Here is a 12,137-nt window from a genome sequence, read left to right as displayed (position 1 = left end):
AAAATGTCCTCCATTTAGGCCCTAAAACATTTGGGGCTAAAAGTAAATTCTTATTACTTCAGAAAGGTCCACTTTTAATTTCTTAGATTAACATGCCTGCATGCCTTAAGACCACCAAAGGTGACATATGACATGAACCATAAAGGGAGGCCTTGCCTGGGTTGCACTACCCTGTGGTCAGAAGATTATGCACTGCACTATGCAGCCTAGGAGAAGACTGGAGGCTAAACGGTGGCTACGACTAGTACCGGGCAGTAACTCTTCATCAGGGAGACCTAGGTAGGTGCTGAGATGGGACAGGCTGAGAGGGATAACTGGTCTATATACACATTCCCTGTAGGCTCGGGGTACTTACCCTCCCTCCCTCTCATCATAATCATTAGAAGGCCGTAAGGAAACTGAAGAGGGAGATAATACAGACCCCAAAGACACAGAGGAGGCAGGAGGATCAGCTCTAGTTGCTGCTGTGCCCTTTTATGCTTATCTCTCTCCAATGCTTCTGGTATGCAATCATTCAAGATCCTTAGTTTATTCTCTGAGAAGGAGGAAGCCTCTGGAAGACCAGGCCCTATGCCGGTGATAGGAAATGCCCTCCCTGCCCATGTAAGAACACCTATGATGGAAGTTCCCCCAAGGCAGGAGTTGATGTGAAATAGCCCTACCAGGCTGGACCGCTCGCCTTGCCCTGTCTTGTACTACCAAGACGTCTCACCCAACTCAACTGTGGGTAGTTGGACACATGAGTGGCATTCTGCATGGCTAGTTTGAGACCTAGGGTTGAGTGACCCCACCCTCTCCACACTTATCTTCGCGTGGGGAACTATTTCTTGAGATAAAAAGCGACTTCTTAATAATCAGAAATTGATCAGGTGGGTGACTCTTAAATAGACCCAGGGGAGAGCCAGTAAGGCATAGGCAGAGCCAGTCATGTGACAGGCTAGCAGGCACACAGGGGAGATGGGATAGCTGCTTGGGCATGATTCCTAGCCGCTGCACTGTTACATGCTGTAAATGGAGGAATATGCCAGGCAGAGGTCCTACATGCTGGAAGATGTCCTGCTCGCAATTTAAGCCTCACCGGGGCATTTATCAGGAGCATCACAAAGTCAACTTCTGAATCTTGGGCTCGTCACAGCTTTGCTACTAACACTGCTTGGTTCAGAGTCCGGGAGCAGAATTTAATTCAAATTTACTAGTGACTAAAAAGTTTGAAGCCCTTCCCCTGAATTCTTTTGTGGAATGAAACACAACCCCTTCTTCCACTTCCAGACTATCCTCCCCGATGGGCTTCTGCCTGCTTATCCTGAAGTTATACAACTGGGGGTCGCCAGGGGGTATCAACTGCTCTCCCTTACTTTCCTTTTGTGATTCCTCATCACATGAACTGACAGGGCAAGCAGGGCAAGCAGGGCATCCTATAGAATACAATTGAAGCTCAGGAAGAATTCGATCCAGCTGTCACATAGTCACTGACATAGCATCCACCTCTGCGCCTGAACACAATGCATGGCATGATTTGTATGTTTTAAACTAGTGTGAGAAACCAGAAGGTGCCTCACCCGCTAGTCCCTGGGGGTCTCTCTCACAGCCATCGCCTTTGTGTCCAGACCCTGAGGGTGGACCAGTGCAGGAGGCTCACCTGGGTGAGGGGTCCTCAGGGAATGGGAGTGGGACACCAGATGCCGAGACGTGGTATCAACCTCCCTAAAACACATTCACCCCATCCTACCAGATAGGACATTTAGAAACGCTACCCCATAACCCCCATTGCCTTCACAAACACTTTGACACAGACAGCCCGCTCTAGGAGAAAACAGACTCACACCCGAGCATTGTACCTGACATGTCCCACTACTATGGTCAGGCAAAGTCAGGCAATTACTAGTAATCACTCACACCTGACTTCCATTAACCTTCCACACACAGAAAAAAGGCAGAGCATGAGATCACATCTGAGTGAGGCAAAACACATGAAGGAACAGTACTTTTCCGACTGTAGCTAAACAAGGGAAGAAAGATTTAAACCGAAGAGGGAGATACCCTTGACCTTTCCTGCGAGAAGCTGTTGCTTGCTTTCCAGAACCCTTTAGAGTACAAAGCATAAGGCCCAGAAAACAAACTGAAGAATCCTGTATTGTGTGCCAGAGATACCCGGTGCCCTCCTGAGCGGCTGAACAAGTCAGGGAGGATCAGCAACCGCTGTGGTACCGTCCTTGGCTCCAAGTTCAAGGCAGCGCCTGAGAGATCAACACAGCTGGTGGGTTGGGGTAAATCGATGCAAGACCGAAATCAAGGTTGCAAGCAGCAACATTGTATAAAGAACACAAGAACGAAGATTGAAACACATGTGATGAAAGATGTGAGGAAAGCTTAACTACTGATAGATGTTTTGAACATTCAAGGAGAAATATATGATACCAGTAACAGAATGGTCCGGCACCACATGGGTTCTTAATCGAAGGTCTCTGTATGGTATGCACTCAAGAAGTGGTAGAAACTAAAGATAGAACATTGTGTCAAGTGAATCGAAGGGGTCCTGCGATGGTTTAAGCTAAATCCATCGCACATTCAAAAGTCTTCCATTTTTGATATCAAGAGTAAAAAGTAGAAAGTGAGGTCCAATCCCGAACGAGGGAGACCAATTGTGAACATTGTTTATAGGGGTCCAAGCCCGGACGAGGGAGATCCATGTTCCGAGCCTGATCAGGGGAGACCAATTATGAACATTGTGGTACAAAGAGGTACAAGCGCCTGAAGGAAGGAGACGCATGGTGAATACTGGAAGCGAGAACTTGTAAATGTGAAATCCTGATAAGAAAGGAACTGTGGTGTGGTGCTTGTTTGTTGTGACAGGCGCTCGCAAGAAGAAACTGTTTTTGAGAAAGAAGCTCTGGCAGTAGGCCCTGATACCAATACTTTCACCTGTATCCTCGTGGCAGAGAAGGGTGTGCAAAGCTCGAAAGTGGCCCTTTGCCCCGTACTGAAAGCGTGGGGAAGGGAAGCCGACTGCTCAACCATCTTGACATATCATTTCTTGAACACTTTTCTTTTTGTATACACCATTGCCCCACATTATTTTGTATGTAGAAGTAAGGATTGGCAATAGGTTTATTAGTATAGGCCCATTTAATTTGACAGAGATACCACTAGGACTGCGTTATTATTATTTGATGGTTGTAGCTTGCTCACATGCTTACATTTTGGTTTAGCTAGGCATTCAACCAACCCATTAAAGTTCAATAAACACCCTTGAACTGTGATCACTTGTGTCTGTCTTCAATGTTTGATACCATGCCTTCCTTACACTAGTCATCTTTGCTAGTAATTGAATATTTACCAAACTCTATTTACTACTTGCGTGCAATTGACTGCCTTTTTATTTTCATATCTGCAGAGACTACGTTTTCCCAAAGTGGCTTCATCCACCACAGCGCTTCGAAGCAATACCAATTGCATTAGACGCTATACAAATATCAAATAACATAAATAACATAGCACAATAGAAGTACTGTGATGTGCTGTTTTGTTTACTTTCAGAGGGAATGAAGTGGTGCCGACCAAGCCAGGCTGAATTTCCATACACTTCAATAGTGCACTTTGCTGACCTGTCCGAACCGCTGCCTTTAGGAAAGCGGGCGGCCTGGAAACCATCCTGTTACAGCAATGGTTAGCCCCCCAATTAATGAAACAAAAAACTGCTTTAGAATCCATATTTCCAAAAACAAAGGTTAATTATAGAATACGTATCCTGCTTAGTCTTGTAATAATGTAACACATTGAAGTGCAACTGAAAAGGCACAATGTACAGATATAAAAAAAAAGTAGCCACGAAAACCACGACATGGATGTCCCTTTTGTCTTTGCATCTTACTGTGAATGTTTGTATGAAAAGATGTAAAGAGGCTGCTCGGCTGCTCAGTGCCTCAGTTCTACTTCAATGCTGTTCCTGCTCCCCCTTTCGCTTCTCAAATGGGGCGGAGACCTATTGTGCTCCCCTTCCAGAGAATGTAGCCATACAGACGCCAGAAGCGACTGGGCCTGGGGGGAAAGACTTTCACACTCATTACAAGTTTGCTGGTATTATGGCGGCAAATCCCCTTTCCATGGAGTCCCATTATGCCGTTATAATCACCCGTGCCCATAATACAGGCATTTTCGGGCCAGTAGAGGACAGATAGCACCTGGCTGGAGGTGAATCCTTAACCCCTACCGGCAACGTTGTAGTTGGCCGGTCCGGTAACAGTACTGTTAAATGTTATTACCAGCACGTTTATTGTATACTGGCCAACTCGTAATAAGGCCCATTGTCTGGATCAAAGGTCATGTAATGTCACCAGGCACCTGATGTCACATCTGCTCCGTCCCTGTGCAAAGCCAACAATTTACCAGTTCTGCACTCTCTAAGGAGGTTAATGGACAGATAATGGCCACCCTGCCTGGACGCCCACCCATGTTGACCTTTGAAGCGGCCAGCAGCATGAGCGCTAAACAAGCAAATAAAAGGAATGACTGTCTTCCCTTTGCACCTCTCCTCTTCCCTAAACCAAGAGCAGTTTCCATGACTCTCCCCTGTTGAGTTTTTTATCCCGGATTCCTTTGCACTCTGTTAAAGAATTTGCATTTCCCAGGTGTGCTGTATATCCCTGAACCAGAGAACTTGGCTCTGCCATTGTTGCTTGCACAAATGTTGCACGAGCTTTAGAGCCAGACGGAGTCTCACCTGATGAGCAAAATGCTTCACCGTTTCATCAATCCGTTTTGTGGCTTATGTGAGAACTTCCCATCGAAGAACCCGGCAAATAGGACGAGAGACCACCCGCTGCATAATGCCAACCCCAGAGGTGGTATATGCACTCTCGTTGATCTGTTTGCATAAGTGCGGATGCCTTGGTAAGGGAAGAAGAGAGACACAACAAGGCATTGCGCTTAGCTCTTGGTGTGTGTAGAACCTGGAGCGACTTTCATCTGTGCGGGTGTGCTATCTAGGCGGGTTTTGGTGAGTACACAGAGGTGCTTTGCTTCCAGGTGGCTGACATCCAGTGATGGAGGTTTGCATATTGATTCAAGCGATGTAGAATGTTTGATAGTTTATGAGAGTGTTTTAGCCACTTGTGTTAGCGTGGTTGGTAAGCATGTGCTACTTAGAGCAGACCGCCAAGATGCCATAGCGGTGGGGTGGCAATCATCTTCAATTCAGGGAATGCAAAATGGAAACCCCACCAGGGTACGAACTCCTACTAGCCATGCCAAACCCTAACAAAAAACTTTCAATTTTCTAAGAAAGCCACTACTTGGATAAAATCCTTCCTCTCTGACCGCACCTCTAAAGTTACCATAGGTGAGGAAGCAGCTGACCCCATCCCAGTACCACTGGGAGTACCGCAAGGATCCTGTCTCTCTCCCCACACTCTACAATGCCTACACAAAGCTACTCTTCGCGGCCTTAGATACCATGGGAGTATCTAAGCTGATAACACACAAATACCTATTACAGGTAACCTTGAACAAGACACAGCATGTATTAACAAAATCTACTCCCTTATCCAAAACTGAATGGCTAACAACAGTCTCTGCCTAAATGGAGAAAAAAAATGGAGATCCTCATAGTCGGCTCCCCAGCCTGCCTTAGCAAGAGACACCCAGAATACACTTCCATAGTTATAGATGGTACCCCTAGCACTCTATCTCACAAAAACAAAACACCAGAAGTATACCTTGACTCCAGTCTCACTAGGAATAAACATATTATTGCACTTGCCTCCGCTGTGGCACTCACAGCCAAACACATCACACTAAGCAGGCCTCTTTTCTCCCCAGAAAATTGCCTCACACTTGCCAGAACCCTGATCTTAACAAAGATAGACTACTGCAATATCCTCCTATTAGGCACCTCAAAAAAGAATATAGACAAATTACAACTACTCCCTAGCGCAGCATGGGACATTAACAGAAGAGAACACATATCGCAACACAGAAGTGAAGCTCACTGGCTCCCAGTATAAGCAAGAATACTCCACAAAACCCTCACCATCACTAATAAATACATCTCAGATAAAGCCCCTATCTATCTCCGGCAAAGCCTCTCTCGCTGTACCACTGCCAGAATACTCAGATCCAGCACCAATACACACCATACCATCCCATGGTTTACAACCGCCAGATTAGGGAACGCCAGCTTCCCCGTAGTAGCCCTACGTATTTGGAACTCACTACCCACCTACCTATGCAACGAAATCACTGTCCCGAAATTGTGCCTCCCTAGCCTCTTGCTACCTACTAATCTCAGTATACCCTCATTCTTCTTTCTGTCAATATGTGTAACCAAACAGTTTTTCACTGTATGCCTATGAAACTGTCATGATGCTTAAAATGATTGCAACCTACGCCGTGATACCTAAGGGTTTGGGCGTATAACCAAATGAAATAAATGAATAATAAATAAATAAATAAATAAATAAATGTGGTGAGTGGGGGTGGTTGAGTAGGAAGTTGTTAGTGAAACCTAAGTGTGAACCAACAGGTCACAATGTAACAATGAAGCACCTTTCGCGATGTCCTTATATGGACACAATAGCGTAGAATGCAGAGACAATGCAGAAACATTAGGCTTACTTAGATGTGAAACAGCATGCAGAATAAATGCAAGGCCTCTGTCAGGGATGTCTACATCTGAAACAGCATGCAGAAACAGCATGCAAAAGGGATGCCTAGATGTGAAACAGCATGCAAAAACAATGCAAGGCCTCTGTTGGGGATGCCTGCATCTGGAACAGCATTCAGAAACAATGCAAGCCCTCTGTGATGGGTGCCTAGAGGTGAAACAGCATGCAGAAACAATGCAAGGGCTGAAGGGATATCTAGATGTGAAACAGCATGCAGACACAATGCAAGGCCTCAGTCGGGGATGCCTACATCTGAAACAGCATGCAGAAACAGCATGCAAAAGGGATGCCTAGATGTGAAACAGCATGCAAAAACAATGCAAGGCCTCTGTTGGGGATGCCTGCATCTGGAACAGCATTCAGAAACAATGCAAGCCCTCTGTGATGGGTGCCTAGAGGTGAAACAGCATGCAGAAACAATGCAAGGGCTGAAGGGATATCTAGATGTGAAACAGCATGCAGAAACAATGCAAGGCCTCAGTCGGGGATGCCTACATTTGAAACAGCATGCAGAAACAATGCAATTCCTCTTGTCAGGGATGCCTAGATGTGAAGTGAAACAGCATGCAGAAACAATGCACGGCCTCGCTCAGGGATGCCTCAATGTGAAACAGCATGCAGAAACAATGCAAGGCATCTCTCAGGGATACTAGATGTGAAGTGAAACAGCATGCAGAAATAAGGCAAGGCCTCTGTCAGGGATGCCTAGATGTCATGTGAAACAGCATGCAGAAACAATAAAAGCATCTGTCAGGGATGCCTCGATGTGAAACAGCATACAGAAACAATGCAAGGCCTCCGTCAGTGATGCCTAGATATGAACAGCATGCAGAAACAATGCAAGGTCTCTGTCAGCGATACCTAGATGTGAAACAGCATGCAGAAACAACACAAGGCCTCTGTTAGGGATGCCGAGATGTGAAACAGCATGCAGAAACAACACAAGGCCTTTGTCAGGGATGCAAAGATGTGCAATAGCATGCAGAAGCAATACAAGGCCTCTGTCAGTTGTACTAGTTGTGGAACAGCATGCAGAAACAATGCAAGGTCTCTATCAGGGATACTAGATGTGAAGTGAAACAGCTTGCAGAAACAACGCAATGCCTCTGTCAGAGATGCCTAGATGTGAAACAGCATGCAGAAACAATGCAAGGCCTCTTGTCAGGGATGCCTAGATGTGAAGTGAAACAGCATGCAGAAACAATGCACGGCCTTGCTCAGGGATGCCTCGATGTGAAACAGCATGCAGAAACAATGCAAGGCATCTCTCAGGGATACTAGATGTGAAGTGAAACAGCATGCAGAAATAAGGCAAGGCCTCTGTCAGGGATGCCTAGATGTCATGTGAAACAGCATGCAGAAACAATAAAAGCATCTGTCAGGGATGCCTAGATGTGAAACAGCATACAGAAACAATGCAAGGCCTCCGTCAGTGATGCCTAGATATGAAACAGCATGCAAAACAATGCAAGGCCTCTGTCAGCGAGACCTAGATGTGAAACAGCATGCGGAAACAACACAAGGCCTCTGTTAGGGATGCCGAGATGTGAAACAGCATGCAGAAACAACACAAGGCCTTTGTCAGGGATGCAAAGATGTGCAATAGCATGCAGGAGCAATGCAAGGCCTCTGTCAGGTATACTAGTTGTGAAACAGCATGCAGAAACAATGCAAGGTCTCTATCAGGGATACTAGATGTGAAGTGAAACAGCTTGCAGAAACAACGCAAGGCCTCTGTCAGAGATGCCTAGATGTGAAACAGCATACAGAAACAATGCAAGGCCTCTCTCAGGGATGCCTAAATGTGAAACAACACACAGAAACAATGCAAGGCCTCTGTCAGGAATGCCTAAATGTAAAACAGCATGCAGAAGCAATGCAAGGCATCTATCAGGGTTACCTAGATGTGAAACAGCGGGCAGAAACAACATAGGGCCTCTGCCATGGATACCTAGATGTGAAACAGCATGCAGAAACAATGCACAGCCTCTGTAAAGGCTTCTGTCAGAGATACCTAGATGTGAAACAGTATGCAAAATCAACGCAATGCCTCTTTCAGGGATACCTAGATGTGAAACAGCATGCAGAAACAATGCAAGGCCTCAGTCAGGGATAGCTTGATGTGAAACAGCAGACAGAAAAAACACAACGCCTCTGTCAGGGATGCCCATATGTGAAACAGCATGCAGAAACAATGCAAGGCTTCTGTGAGGGATGCCTAGATGTGAAGCAGCATGCAGAAACAACACAAGCCCTCTGTCAGGGATGCCTAGATGTGAAGTGAAACAGCATGCAGAAACAACGCAAGGCCTCTGCCAGGGATGGATAGATGTGAAAAAGCATGCAGAAACAATGCTAGGCCTCTGTCATGGATGCCTAGATGCGAAACAGCATGCAGAAACAATGCAAGGCCTCTGTCAGGGATGCCTAGATGTGAAGTGAAACAGCATCCAGAAACAACGCAAGGCCTCTGTCAGGGATGGATAGATGTGAAACAGCATGCAGAAACAATGCAAGACCTCTGTCTGGGATGCCTAGATGTGAAACAGCATGCAGAAACAATGCAAGGCATCTGTCAGGGGTGCCTAGATGTTGAAAAGCATGCAGAAACAACACAGGGCCTCTGTCAGGGATGGCTAGATGTGAAACAGCATGCATAAACAACGCAGGGCCTCTGTCAGGGATGGCTAGATGTGAAACAGTATGCAGAAACAATGTGAGACCTCTGTCAAGGCCTCTGTCAGGGATACCTAGATGTGTAACAGCATGTAGAAGCAATGCAAAGCCTCTGTCAAGGCTTCTGTCAGGGATAGCAAGATGTGAAACAGCATGCAGAAACAATGCAAGGCCTCGGTCAGGGATACTAAATGTGAAGTAAAACAGCATGAAGAAACAACGCAAGGCCTCTTTCAGGAATGGCTAGGTGTGAAACAGCATGCAGAAACAATGCAAGGCATCTGTCAGGGGTGCCTAGATGTTGAAAAGCATGCAGAAACAACACAGGGCCTCTGTCAGGGATGGCTAGATGTGAAACTGCATGCATAGACAACGCAGGGCCTCTGTCAGGGATGGCTAGATGTGAAACAGTATGCAGAAACAATGTGAGACCTCTGTCAAGGCCTCTGTCAGGGATACCTAGATGTGTAACAGCATGTAGAAGCAATGCAAGGCCTCTGTCAAGGCTTCTGTCAGGGATAGCTAGATGTGAAACAGCATGCAGAAACAATGCAAGGCCTCTGTCAGGGATACTAAATGTGAAGTAAAACAGCATGAAGAAACAACGCAAGGCCTCTTTCAGGAATGGCTAGGTGTGAAACAGCATGCAGAAACAATGCAAGGCATCTGTCAGGGGTGCCTAGATGTTGAAAAGCATGCAGAAACAACACAGGGCCTCTGTCAGGGATGGCTAGATGTGAAACAGCATGCATAAACAACGCAGGGCCTCTGTCAGGGATGGCTAGATGTGAAACAGTATGCAGAAACAATGTGAGACCTCTGTCAAGGCCTCTGTCAGGGATAGCAAGATGTGAAACAGCATGCAGAAACAATGCAAGGCCTCTGTCAGGGATGACTCGATGTGAAACAGCATGCAGAAACAATGCAAGGCCTCTGTCAAGCTCTCTGTCAGGGATACCTAGAAACAGTATGCAGAAACAATGTGAGACCTCTGTCAAGGCCTCTGTCAGGGATACCTAGATGTGAAACAGCATGCAGAAGCAATGCAAAGCCTCTGTCAAGGCTTCTGTCAGGGATAGCTAGATGTGAAACAGCTGTAGAAACAATGCAAGGCCTCTGTCAGGGATGCTTCGATGTGAAACAGCATGCAGAAACAATGCAAGGCCTCTGTCAAGCTCTCTGTTAGGGATACCTAGATGTGAAACAGCATGCAGAAACAATGCAAGACCTCTGTCAGGGATACCTTGATGTGAACATTATAGAGCACAATGTGGGGCAACGTGCTTTCAAAGGGACATGCAGTAATGAAAACATAACAGAATATACACAAATAAAATATAAAAATAAAAGAAAAGTAGTCATAGGCGCCCGTCTGCGAGAATGAACACGGCTAAAAGAGCTGTTCTTTTGGGAAGGTACCCACAAGAGAGTCCGCAGCCACACTTTAGCTCACTGTACCTTTCACAGATGGGAAATATCCATTTGCATATCAGTGTTTGTCCCGCCCACAGTCCAGCACCGAAATGCTATGGCAATTCCCTTCTGAACAACGAACAGCAACCCCATAACAGAATACAGCAGGGAACAATTCAATGCACCATTTTAGGGTTTACAAATTTGAGACCCATCAAAGAGTCCTTAGATGTGATGATCAAATTGTGTGCAATAAACAATGCAAAGAACTTTGTGGGGAACAGCAAGCATGGGACATAATGGAAGTCAAACTTAATATCGATCAAATGCCATGCACTTTTGTTGAGATACCTAGATGGGAGGCAGCAAAGAGCATACAATTCGGTGTCCCATAAACCTAGATGAGGGCAGCGCTGGACAATGGGCTGGCTCATGCTGGGGCCGAGATCCAGAAGCAGATGTCTCCTCGGCCAGCCCTAGGATTTGCGGGGCCCAGGGCAGCATAAATGGTGACCCCAGATATTACAAAAAAATATTTTACAGAATCAATAAAAATACCTTGCCATTAGTAAGGCAGGATGCAAATGCAATGTGACGTCCAGTATATGATTTGTCGCTGTTAACTTTTACCCAATGTCGCAATATCAGGAGGGAGGCTTTATTTTGTAGTAGCAGACAAAATGAGAAGGGACCCTCATCAGAGGAGGTCCCAGATATGGCCTGCACTCCAACCACCCATTTTGAAGTACCAGTAACGTAAACACCGAGATCTGTGACGTATGATGAGCAAATAAACCAGCAGAGAGCCGCACTAGGGCTCTAACCAGTACCCCTCAGAAGAGCAATACCTGCTGAAGTGCCAATAACCAGACAACCATGGGCAACACGGTATCCATTGAGACAACCGCACCAGCAGCTGACACAAAATGAAGATTACTTGAAAACTGTCCCAGAAGGGGCCCAAAGGGCCTTAATTGAAGGTGAATGGTGATGACACAAGGGCCCGGACAGATGTACAGATGAACGAAATGACAACCAAAAAATCACACGCAAAGACGAAATGTTACTGATAAAGATGTAATGGACTTAGAAGAAGAGGCGATGTCGAAATGATAAAGAAACGTAACTATAAATTAGGATGAAAATATGCAATTAAGCTAACGCCTGTAAATAGGCTTGAACACAAGAAGCTAAGGAAACAGTACTGCTTGCTATGCTTAGTAGAAGAATAGAGCGGCAAGCACCAACTGTATATCTACCTCAATGAAGCACAATATATAAGTGCAAAAAGCCACTTTATACAAAAGCAGAATTAACCCAGGTTGCTAGGGGTCAAACAGGCCAGGATTCATATACCAGCACAAGCCAGACTAAAGAGCGGAATCA

Source organism: Ambystoma mexicanum, chromosome 3q (genome assembly GCF_040938575.1).
Source record: "Ambystoma mexicanum isolate Mex_15411 chromosome 3q, UKY_AmexF1_1, whole genome shotgun sequence".
Lineage (NCBI taxonomy): Eukaryota > Metazoa > Chordata > Amphibia > Caudata > Ambystomatidae > Ambystoma > Ambystoma mexicanum.
This window is presented reverse-complemented; position numbering follows the sequence as displayed.